Source organism: Salmo trutta, chromosome 3 (assembly GCF_901001165.1).
Source record: "Salmo trutta chromosome 3, fSalTru1.1, whole genome shotgun sequence".
In the NCBI taxonomy this organism is placed as follows: Eukaryota; Metazoa; Chordata; class Actinopteri; order Salmoniformes; family Salmonidae; genus Salmo; species Salmo trutta.
Genome location: NC_042959.1, coordinates 28,786,459 through 28,796,455, shown reverse-complemented (window position 1 = coordinate 28,796,455; position 9,997 = coordinate 28,786,459). Strand labels below are relative to the sequence as shown.

Below are 9,997 nucleotides of genomic sequence, written 5' to 3'. Positions count from 1 at the left end.
CACCCCAGCTGCCAAACTAACCCTGATTCAGATGACCATCCTACCCATGCTAGACTACGGAGACATAATTTATAGATCAGCAGGTAAAGGTGCTCTTGAGCGGCTAGATGTGCTTTACCATTCGGGCCTTCAGATTTGCCACCAATGGATTAAATTAATGTTCTTCCTCATCAGTCTACACACAATATCCCATTATGACAAAGTGAAAACTGTTTTTTAGCTATGTATGCAAATGTAATAAAAATCTAAAACTGAAATACCTTATTTATATAAGTATTCAGACCCTTTGCTATGAGACTCGAAATTGAGCTCATGTTTCCATTGATCATGCTTGAGACGTTTCTACAACTTGATTGGTGTCCACCTGTGGTAAATTCAATTGATTGGAGAGGATTTGGAAAAACACACACCTGTCTATATAAGGTCTCACAGTTGAAAGTACATGTCAGAGCAAAAACCAGGCCATTAGGTCGAAGGAATCGTCTGTAGAGATCCGAGACAGGATTGTGTTGAGGCACAGATCTGGGGAAGTGTTCTCAAACATTTCTGCAGCATTGAAGGTCCCCAAGAACACAGTTCGTCCATAATTTAGAAATGGAAGAAGTTTGGAACCACCAAGACTATTCCTAGAGCTGGCTAGTTAGGAGGAACTATGGAGCTCTATCAGAGTGACCATTGGCCTCCCGGCTCCTTAGGGAGCCGGGAGGCCAATGGTCACTCTGATAGAGCTCCATAGTTCCTCTGTGGAGATGGGCGAACCTTCCAGAAGGACAACCATCTCTGCAGCACTCCATCAATCAGGCATTTATGGTATAGTGGCAAGACGGAAGCCACTCCTCAGTAAAAGGGACATGACAGCCCACTTGGAGTTTTCCAAAAGGCACCTAAAGACTCTCAGACCATGAGAAACAATATTTTCTGGTCTGATGAAACCAAGATTGAACTCTTTGGCCTGAATGTCAAGCGTCACGTCAGGAGGAAACCTGGCACCATCCCTACGGTGAAGTATGTAGGTGGCAGCATCATGCTGTGTTTTTCAGCGGCAGGGACTGGGAGACTAGTAAGGATCGAGGCAAAGATGATTGGAGCAAAGTACAGCGAGAACCTTGATGAAAACCTGCTCCAGAGCACTCAGGACGTCAGACTGGGGTGAAGTTTCACCTTCCAACAGGACAAGGACCCTAAGCACACAGCCAAGACAATGCAGGAGTGGCTTCAGGACAAGTCTCGGAATGTCCTTGAGTGGTCCAGCAAGAGCCCGGACTTGAACCTGATCGAACATCTCTGGAGAGACCTGAAAAGAGCTGTGCAGAAACGCTCCCCATGCAACCTGGCAGAGCTTGAGAGGATCTGCAGAGAAGAATGGGAGAAACTCCCTAAATACAGGTGTGCCAAGCTTGTAGTGTCAGTTGAGTAAACTCTTACTGACAGTTGTGGCTGCTTTGCGTGATTTATTGTTCTCACCCTTCTTGCCCTTTGTGCTGTTGTCTGTGCCCAATAATGTTTGTAACCTGTGCTGCTACCATGTTGTGTTGCTACCATGTTGTTGTCATGTTGTGTTGCTACTATGTTGTGTTGCTACCATGTTGTCATGTTGTGTTGCTACCATGTTGTTGTCATGTTGTGTTGCTACCATGTTGTTGTCATGCTGTGTTGCTACCATGTTGTTGTCATGTTGTGTTTCTACCATGTTGTTGTCATGTTGTGTTGCTACCATGTTGTTGTCATGCTGTGTTTCTACCATGTTGTTATCATGTTGTGTTGCTACCATGTTGTTGTCATGCTGTGTTGCTACCATACTGTTGTCATGTTGTGTTGCTACCATGTTGTTGTCATGTTGTGTTGCTGCCATGCTATGTTGTTGTCTTAGGTCTTTCTTTATATGTGTCTCCCTTGTCGTGATGTATGCTTTTCCTTATATTTTTTATTTATTTTAAATCCCAGCCCCCGCAGAAAGCCTTTTGCCTTTTGGTAGGCTGTCATTATAAATAATAATTTGTTCTTAACTGACTTGCCTAGTTAAATAAAGGTTAAGTAAATAAAATAGTGTCATATCCAAGAAGATTCAAGGCTATAATCGCTGCTAAAGGTACTTCAACAAAGTATTGAGTAAAGGGTCTGAATACTTATGTAAATGTAATATTTCAATTTTTTTATTTTTTATAAGTGGAACAGCGTAGGTTCCGTCCCTCTCTTCGCCCCAACCCGGGCTCGAACCAGGGACCCTTGCACACATCAACAACTGACACCCCACGAAGCATCGTTACCCATCGCGCCACAAAAGCCACGGCCCTTGCAACGCAAGGAGAAACCCTACTTCAAGTCTCAGAGCGAGTGACGTCACTGATTGAAATGCTATTAGCGTGCACCACCGCTAACTAACTAGCCATTTCACATCGGTTACATAAGCAAAAACATCTAAACCTGTTTTGCTTTGTCATTATGGGGTATTGTGTGTAGATTGATGAGGGAATTTTAGAATAAGGCTCCAACCTAACAAAATGTGGAAAAAGTCAAGATGTCTGAATACTTTCCGAAGGCACTGTACATTCATAGAAGCCACAATTTGCAGTATTAAAGCTGATCTACCCCCTAAAAAAAATATATACTAATAAACTGGGATGCCACAGATCTCAAAGGGACAGGAATTATACCTAAATAGTGGCCTGTACCTGTCCCCATATCGCTTGGTAGCGATGCACCAGGCCTCCAAACACAGCTGCCTTCGCCAGTTTCAAATCCTTTCTCGACCACTTCTTCTGAGGAAGAATACACCAATGTAGTGGCATTTGGGAAGAAAGGAGGGAATATCCCAGAGGGGAAGAAAGATTGTACTAGGTGAACACAGTCTGACATCACAATTTAAGTTTTAAACGTAATGGTATGATAAATAAATATAGCATTGGCTCAAACGGTTTTGAACTAAGAGTTTAATGAATGAATTCAGGATTTTATAATGTATTATCAGTTGGTTCTTTACCTTGGAATGAGTATACATGCCCAGGAGAAACGGATTTTTATTGCTTATGATAAAACATGTTTTATTGTCACCTGATAGGTGCAGTGAAATGTGTTGTTTTACAGGGTCAGCCATAGTAGTACAGTGCCCCTGGAGAAAGTGAGGGTCAAGTGCCGTGCACATCCACAGCTTCGTCACATTGTCGGCTCGGGGATTCGAACCAGCAACCTTTTAGTTACTGGCCCAGCTCTCTTATTGCTAGACTACTTGCAACCTGATCGTAGTTGTGACTCTTTGTTGGCATTTTATTTCTTATAGAATGATTCCTTATTGAGAAACCCATTTTTTCCCTATTGGGTGTGTGTGTTTGTGTGCATGACATGCAAAGGGTGTATGTGTATCAGTGTGTGAGAGATAGCAACATGTATTACATATTGTATTATATATCTACATATTGTATTACATATCTACATATTGTAACGATTCAGGACCAAAGGATTGATGGACAAAAAAAATATATCTCCCATATTTAGGACTACAGCAAAAACTTTGCTGTGTCGGAGACACCTGAATCATTGTCATACCAAGGTTGCCCCCTAGTGGAATAAAATAATGCTACACTTAAAACTATCACGTTCAATTTGTCTGTAACATCCGCGTCACTCTGTGCGACTTCTAAACAGTTCCAAGCGAATCCAAATTAAGGGATTTAGACATTCAATACTGCATGATGAAATACAAACTTTCGGTATTCAAAATATCTTTATTCTGTTTTGACGTACATCCGGAACAATTGTTTGTAGTTGATTCACTGTGTTGCCCTCATACTCATTAACAGTAATCGCATTCGTGACCTCAGTGGGGGGAAAAAGTTGTCTATACATTGTACTTGAATAATAACTTATTATAATTAACTTGTTGCTGAAGTGCTCAAACTAGTATGAAATAAGAGTCAAAGGACACAAAACCCAAATCAAACAAATAGAACCCAAACAATCCCTTGCTAATGAGGTCCCTCGACGAACACAAATAGAACACTGATCGTCCAATCAGAGTGGCCTGGATGCCGCCGCCATTCTACTCACAGACGAATTAAGTTACACTAACTAAGACCACAATAGTTGGGTCACAAGGTGATAATGGTTTTGAGAAGTCTATTGAGAAGAAGTCAGGCAGAATTAAGTAAAATGTTGTTGGTACATACAGTAACTACAGAGAATATATTGTAAATATTACACTAATTCAAAGAATTTCAGTCTTAAGAATGCTACATTAGTGTATTGTGGCTTTGAGACAAGCTAATATTTGTAATTCGTTTTCTGTGCATTGAGTGAACTCTCTCAGTGTAATATGTAAATGTGAGTAAAGGCTCTATAGCAAGGTGATGTGCTATTCTGACTCACAGTGTGGCAGGGGAAGGCAGGCCATAGCTCAACAGTATGGAGTTGGAGTCTAACCATAGCAAGTTGGCTGAAAGGTTCAGGAGAAACTGGAGACGGAGGGGCTATAGATCCAGGCTGGAGGTCAGGGTTAAATTGTTGGTAGGGTGTCCTGGCCTCCGTTTGGGGAATTAGCATCAGAGGGTGAATCGGCAGGGGGTGCCGAGTTAGTGGGGGGGGTCCTGGGTCCAGACTGGGGATGGAAATTAGTTAGAGGGTGGTGCTGGTTTCCCAACGAGGGAGGGGTGATGAGTTAAAGTGGGGTGCTGGGTCAGGACTGGGGAGGGTGCCGAGTTAGAGGGGGGTGCTGGGACCGGACTGCGGGGGGATACTAAGGAACATATGAGGGGCAGGTGTAAAAATGAGGATGGTCCCCAGGGCCGACACGGTGAGGGAGGCCCACAGAAATATGCTGTCCAGAACCTGAGCAACAAACTTCCAGTCCTGCACAACCTGGAATGAGGAGAACAGGAAAAGCAGGAAAACTCAGCTGATGATTATATCATTATTTACATGGCATTACACTACATATCTTGTTGATTCAAATATATAGCATTGTGACCCACCTCGCTGATAAAGTGTTTCTTGCGGAAATGGCGGCTGATGTAGCGCACTTAATACGTAGCACTCTCCAGCACGGTGACCCAGGCCTGACTCATCCTCCTTCCCCTCCAGAAGACTCCGTCCATGGGTCTACCCGCTCCCCCTCTGACCCCCGCTCCAGCACGGTGACCCAGGCCTGACTCTCATCCTCCTTCCCCTCCAGAAGACTCTGTCCATGGGTCTACCCACTCCCCCTCTGACCCCCTCTCCAGCCCCCAGACCAGAGCTTCAGCTCTGGGCTCTCCGGTGCCAGCTCTGGATAGTGGTACCGGTCGGTGTGGCCCCGCATGCACAGCATCCTGGCTAGCTTCTGAAGGAAGAGGGAACGAACCCAGGGGGACATGGGGTGGTAGGAGGTTGAGGAGCGGTGGTGCACGTTGATGACAAACACCGTGACGATGACGGAGAGAGTGACGAAGATCATAATGAAGAGGAGATCATCCCTCTCATCGGGGAGTACCTTGGAGGAAGATGGGATGATCTCTATGACAAGGAGGAACACAGTGAGCGACACAAGGACGGAGGTGGAGAGAGAGAGCTTCTCCCCTTCATCCGACAGAAGATATAACACCAGCATGGTCAGGAACGACAGACCGAGACACGGAATAATAAAGAGTGTATAGAACAGCGGGAGACGGTTCAGAATGAAAGAGTAGGTTATAAAGGGGAAGGAATAGCTCCCATCCCACCGGTTTCCTCTGGCGTTCAGGATCTCCCTCCGTTGTCGAAGAAGTCTTTCCTGTCTACATAATCACCTAACAGGATCATGTCCACCATGTTACCATCGCATGTCCAGGATCCAAACTTCATGGAGCGGTTTTGTCTGTGCAAAGGGGAAGAAGGTGACATCCATAGTGCAGGCTGACTTGTAGCTGGCCGGAGGGGTCCACGTGACCTTAGGGTTAGACTTAGCGATGGCTTTGGACGTCAGGGAGCCCTCAAACCGCCCGTCAGCACTGGGGGAGGAGAGTAATACGAGTTAAGGTTATTGTGCATATAAAACATACATTTTAGGAAAACATCAAACAAAACGGTCTATTAAATGTGAACCATCAGTGGGAAAATAGGTGGATGTTAACACCGTCTTGTCCGAAGACATTATGCTTAACGGTGCTCACCATAATATCTGACACATCATAGAGCTTTCTTCTCAGAGCACGATGTCGGGCAGCCGGACTGTCTCAGATAGAACTCCGATCGACGTGATCCCACCATAGTCCTCAGGGTTCCATCGTAGTTTATAATATAGCCCCTCATGTTGAGGGAAAGACACGTATTACAATACATCCATCCTCATCTATGGAAAACAGGCCACAACCTCTTTTCCTCCTCACCTGCCACAGCCACACATTAGTAGTCATCAGCTGGTTCTTCTCATCCTGTGAGACAGACAGAGACCAAGATATCATGTAGATTAGACATCCAGGTCAGAATCATGTCTGTTTCAGGCCAAATTGCTTCAATTCCTTGTTCATTATCCCATCTCATTTGAATGGAGCACGCGCACACACACACCAATAGTGTTCACAAAATCGTGGTATTGTAATATTCAATTAAATGTAAGAAAATGACCACACTGGTAAGCAAGACTGACAGAAGGAGAGAAAATGAGAGGGAGCGTGGAAGAGAAGCGTATAAGTAGCGGGGATCAGCTGTCGGATTGAGTTTGAGGTTGTGGGGATCCCATAGTCCAGAGGTGAACTGTAACCTAATACAGGACAGACACCTAGCAACACTGGTGCCACTCATCAGCCTGGAGCAGAGCACTTCTCTCACTAGCTCACCATACCTCTTCCTCCTGCGTTTCACCTCTCGCTCTTTCTTTCTCTCCCTCTTTCCCTATCCTCCTTGTTCTATTCATTTTCCAACCTCATCTCTCCTTCTTTCATTCTCTATGGTATGATAACATCAGTTTGTATTCACAACAACCCTTTTCGATAATTACATACCACAGGCCTCTCCCCCTATACCCTCAGAGAGACAGACAGGAATACATAGCCTGCTGTGTGTGTAGGGGAGGTTCATATTTAACACCATGACTGGGATTGTTCCATTACCTGCTTGTGTTCTCTGACAGAACAGCTAAACCATCTCAGCCTATCACATCTGGCCCTGAAAAATGTAACCTCTGTTGAAAAAGAGCGTGTTCTGTGAGGTCTATAAAAAGAGAAAAAAAGCTAGATGGAAGTTCTACGGAGGCCAACAGCTTTACGTCAGGACCTTGGACAGCTCAGCAGAATGGGGCTGTTTCACTGTGGCGGTGCTTGTTTTGTTTCAGCAACATGGACAGGGACAGAATTATAATTCTGGTTTAAGAAGTACATGGTTCAAGCCATTCAGACAAGATATTTAGAATCTTTTGTGTCTTTCATCGTTTGTTAGTGCGGTAAGGTCTTTCGTCACTGTGTGTGTGCGTTTCGCTTCAATTCCTTGTTTGTGTGTGTGCGCATCCTCACCACGTCCAGCAGCTGTGAGATCTGAAGTCCGAAGCGTACTGTGACCGTGTCGTTGGCGTGCTGGATGGGCCGGACCCAGCGCTGGTACCCCTGGAACAGGTTCCTCAATAGGAGGCCCTCCATCTCAGCCAGAGACCCAAACTCACCTGGGGATGGGAGTGAAGGGGAAAAGAGATCGGGTTTAATGGAGTGAGAGAAGAGAGGAAGAGGTGGCACAGAATAGAGGCTTTAAGTTATGTATAAGACCTTAATAAGAAAATCATTTTATCACCAGCTGTCAGTTAAGAATTTATATTGGAAATAATTGTTTAAGCACCATAGACTAATGGTCTCTAATTTTAATTTAGCATGTAGATAGTGTTTACTGTGGTTGCATAAGAAGGGATTGTGGAATATGAATCGGATTACAAACAGTTGAACAATGGGGGTGGGGGTACAGAGACAGGTTAGAGAGCTGGCTACTCAACTGAAACTCCTCCAGAAGAGATGTGTATAGCTGAAAGTGTGTGTCTTTTGGTGGTGTCTGTCTGTCTCTCCCGCACTTTCTGTATTGTGTGTGTGTGTGTGTGTGTGACCCTTAACCTGCAGCTAGAGTTGATTCATCCTCTGACTCCCCATCTGTCAGCCCTAACTTCCTCTCCATCCAGGAATCAAAACAATATATACATATTTATGTATAGAACTGTATTATGTTTACTTAACGTTAGAAATTAAATGCAACCCTTTACTAAGATTTTGCCATCTTCAACATTACCTTCACACAACGTCCAATCGTTCACAAATAGCCTTGAGGTTTTACTGCCAAATAGCATCTGCACTTCAGAAGTTCACCAGATATGATGACCATTATTTTCAGAAAGATAACACATACACTGTCACCCCTGTTGGTGAGCAGAAACACAACCAGACATGAAGGAGACATGAAGGAGACCGGAGGGAGCGCGTGTTTGCGCCGGAGATTTATCCCGTGCCAGAAGAAACAGGCGCGCCACGGTGGCCGAGTGCAGTTAATGCTCCCAGTTTGTCAGATGGCATGATTATGAGTAATTGGAATCGTGTGGAATGTCATATCGTAAATTTACGTAAACCCAGATGTGTTATGTTTTTTTCCCCTTGTGACTTGGATTGGTAAAAAAAAGTGTCATGCACTTTTCAGTTCCACAGGCTATCCCTCGCAAACACCACACTTTTAGAACTCCTTTAATAGGCTACTTAATTGTTCAAGACATGCAGTGGTTCCAGTTCCTGTACTTACCCGGAATGGTGCCGAGACAAAGTGCACACATCGATGAAAAGAGGACAGGTGTCCGCAACTTCATGGTGATTCTCAATGGCTCAGAGGCTTCTGTAAACTGATATCATGCATTAGGCTAAAGACAACGACTTGAGAACCACCTGAGCAATAAACAAGTCTCATAATTCCAATAGTAATGTTGTTAATGAAACAAAAAAAACGATATAATATTAAAAACGAGCCCTCGGTTGAGCTCCTCGAGAACAAAAATCTAATTGCGTGGCGGAATGGCACCGGCGACGCCCCACAGCCGTTCTGCAAATCTCTCCAGCGTGCGGCGACAAGAGGGAGGGGGGTTTGAATGGGGTTTAAACAGGATCCTAAACCAATCAAAGGAACGTCTACGGATCCACAGCACTGTGCAGATTACCAGGCGTGGGTGCGCACCTGTGAGAAAACTGTAGACTAACAGTGTAGTCTACCTGTTGTTGTGATAATATTCTGAGATACCGGGAGTTAGCTTGGTAGTCTGATAAAGCTAGACTATATTACCTGCCACTATGGGAAAGATAAGGAGGAATTGGAAATAGTTCAGAAAACAGCATGATATAACGTTAGCATATATAGGTTACCCAACAGTCATGCGTATAGTGAACATGAACTTCTGACATTTCTCACCAAGAAAATCAAATTTTGACGCTTGGCAGCTGCTGGGGTGAGATGTATTTTCTCTGCAGTTCGCTTGTCTGCTTCTCTCGTCGTGGTTCTCCACATGCAGGTCACAGACCGTCCACTAGGGCTCGCTAAAAGCAGTGAAGTCTGGCTGGATGTCATTTTCTGTAGCTTTCGTTTGATAAAATATATGACACACGTCTACCAGTTCTTCCTCCTAAGGGAAGCCGATAAAAGGTTTTAAGGATCAGCCTGTCCTCCAAGAGAAGAGTGAGTGGTGCTAGAGCAGGGGTGTCAAACTCATTTTAGCTCAGGGGCCACATGAAGGAAAATCTATTCCCAAGTGGGCCGGACCGGTAAAATCATGGTATATATAACTTAAAAACAACAACTTCAGATTGTTTTCTTTGTTTTAATACGATCAACATAAAACATAAAGCTGGAGCCTGAGGACAGTGTGTCCACAATAGTACAAGCACAACATCACTATTAATCATAAAACACCAAGTTTATTTGAAAATTCTAAAGAAAAAGAACACACAAACACACAATGCCTCAGTGATTCACAGAAGTATATCACAGATCACAGAACTATATCAGGGTGTCTCATGCAGCACTTTAAGTGGGGTTGCAT

General features: G+C 44.3%; 1 pseudogene; it reads right to left on the bottom strand.

Annotated features, from left to right (window-relative positions):
- Positions 1-3,706: 3,706 nt before the first annotated feature.
- Positions 3,707-9,008, bottom strand: LOC115172110 (neuronal acetylcholine receptor subunit non-alpha-3-like; annotated as a pseudogene).
- Positions 9,009-9,997: the final 989 nt, after the last annotated feature.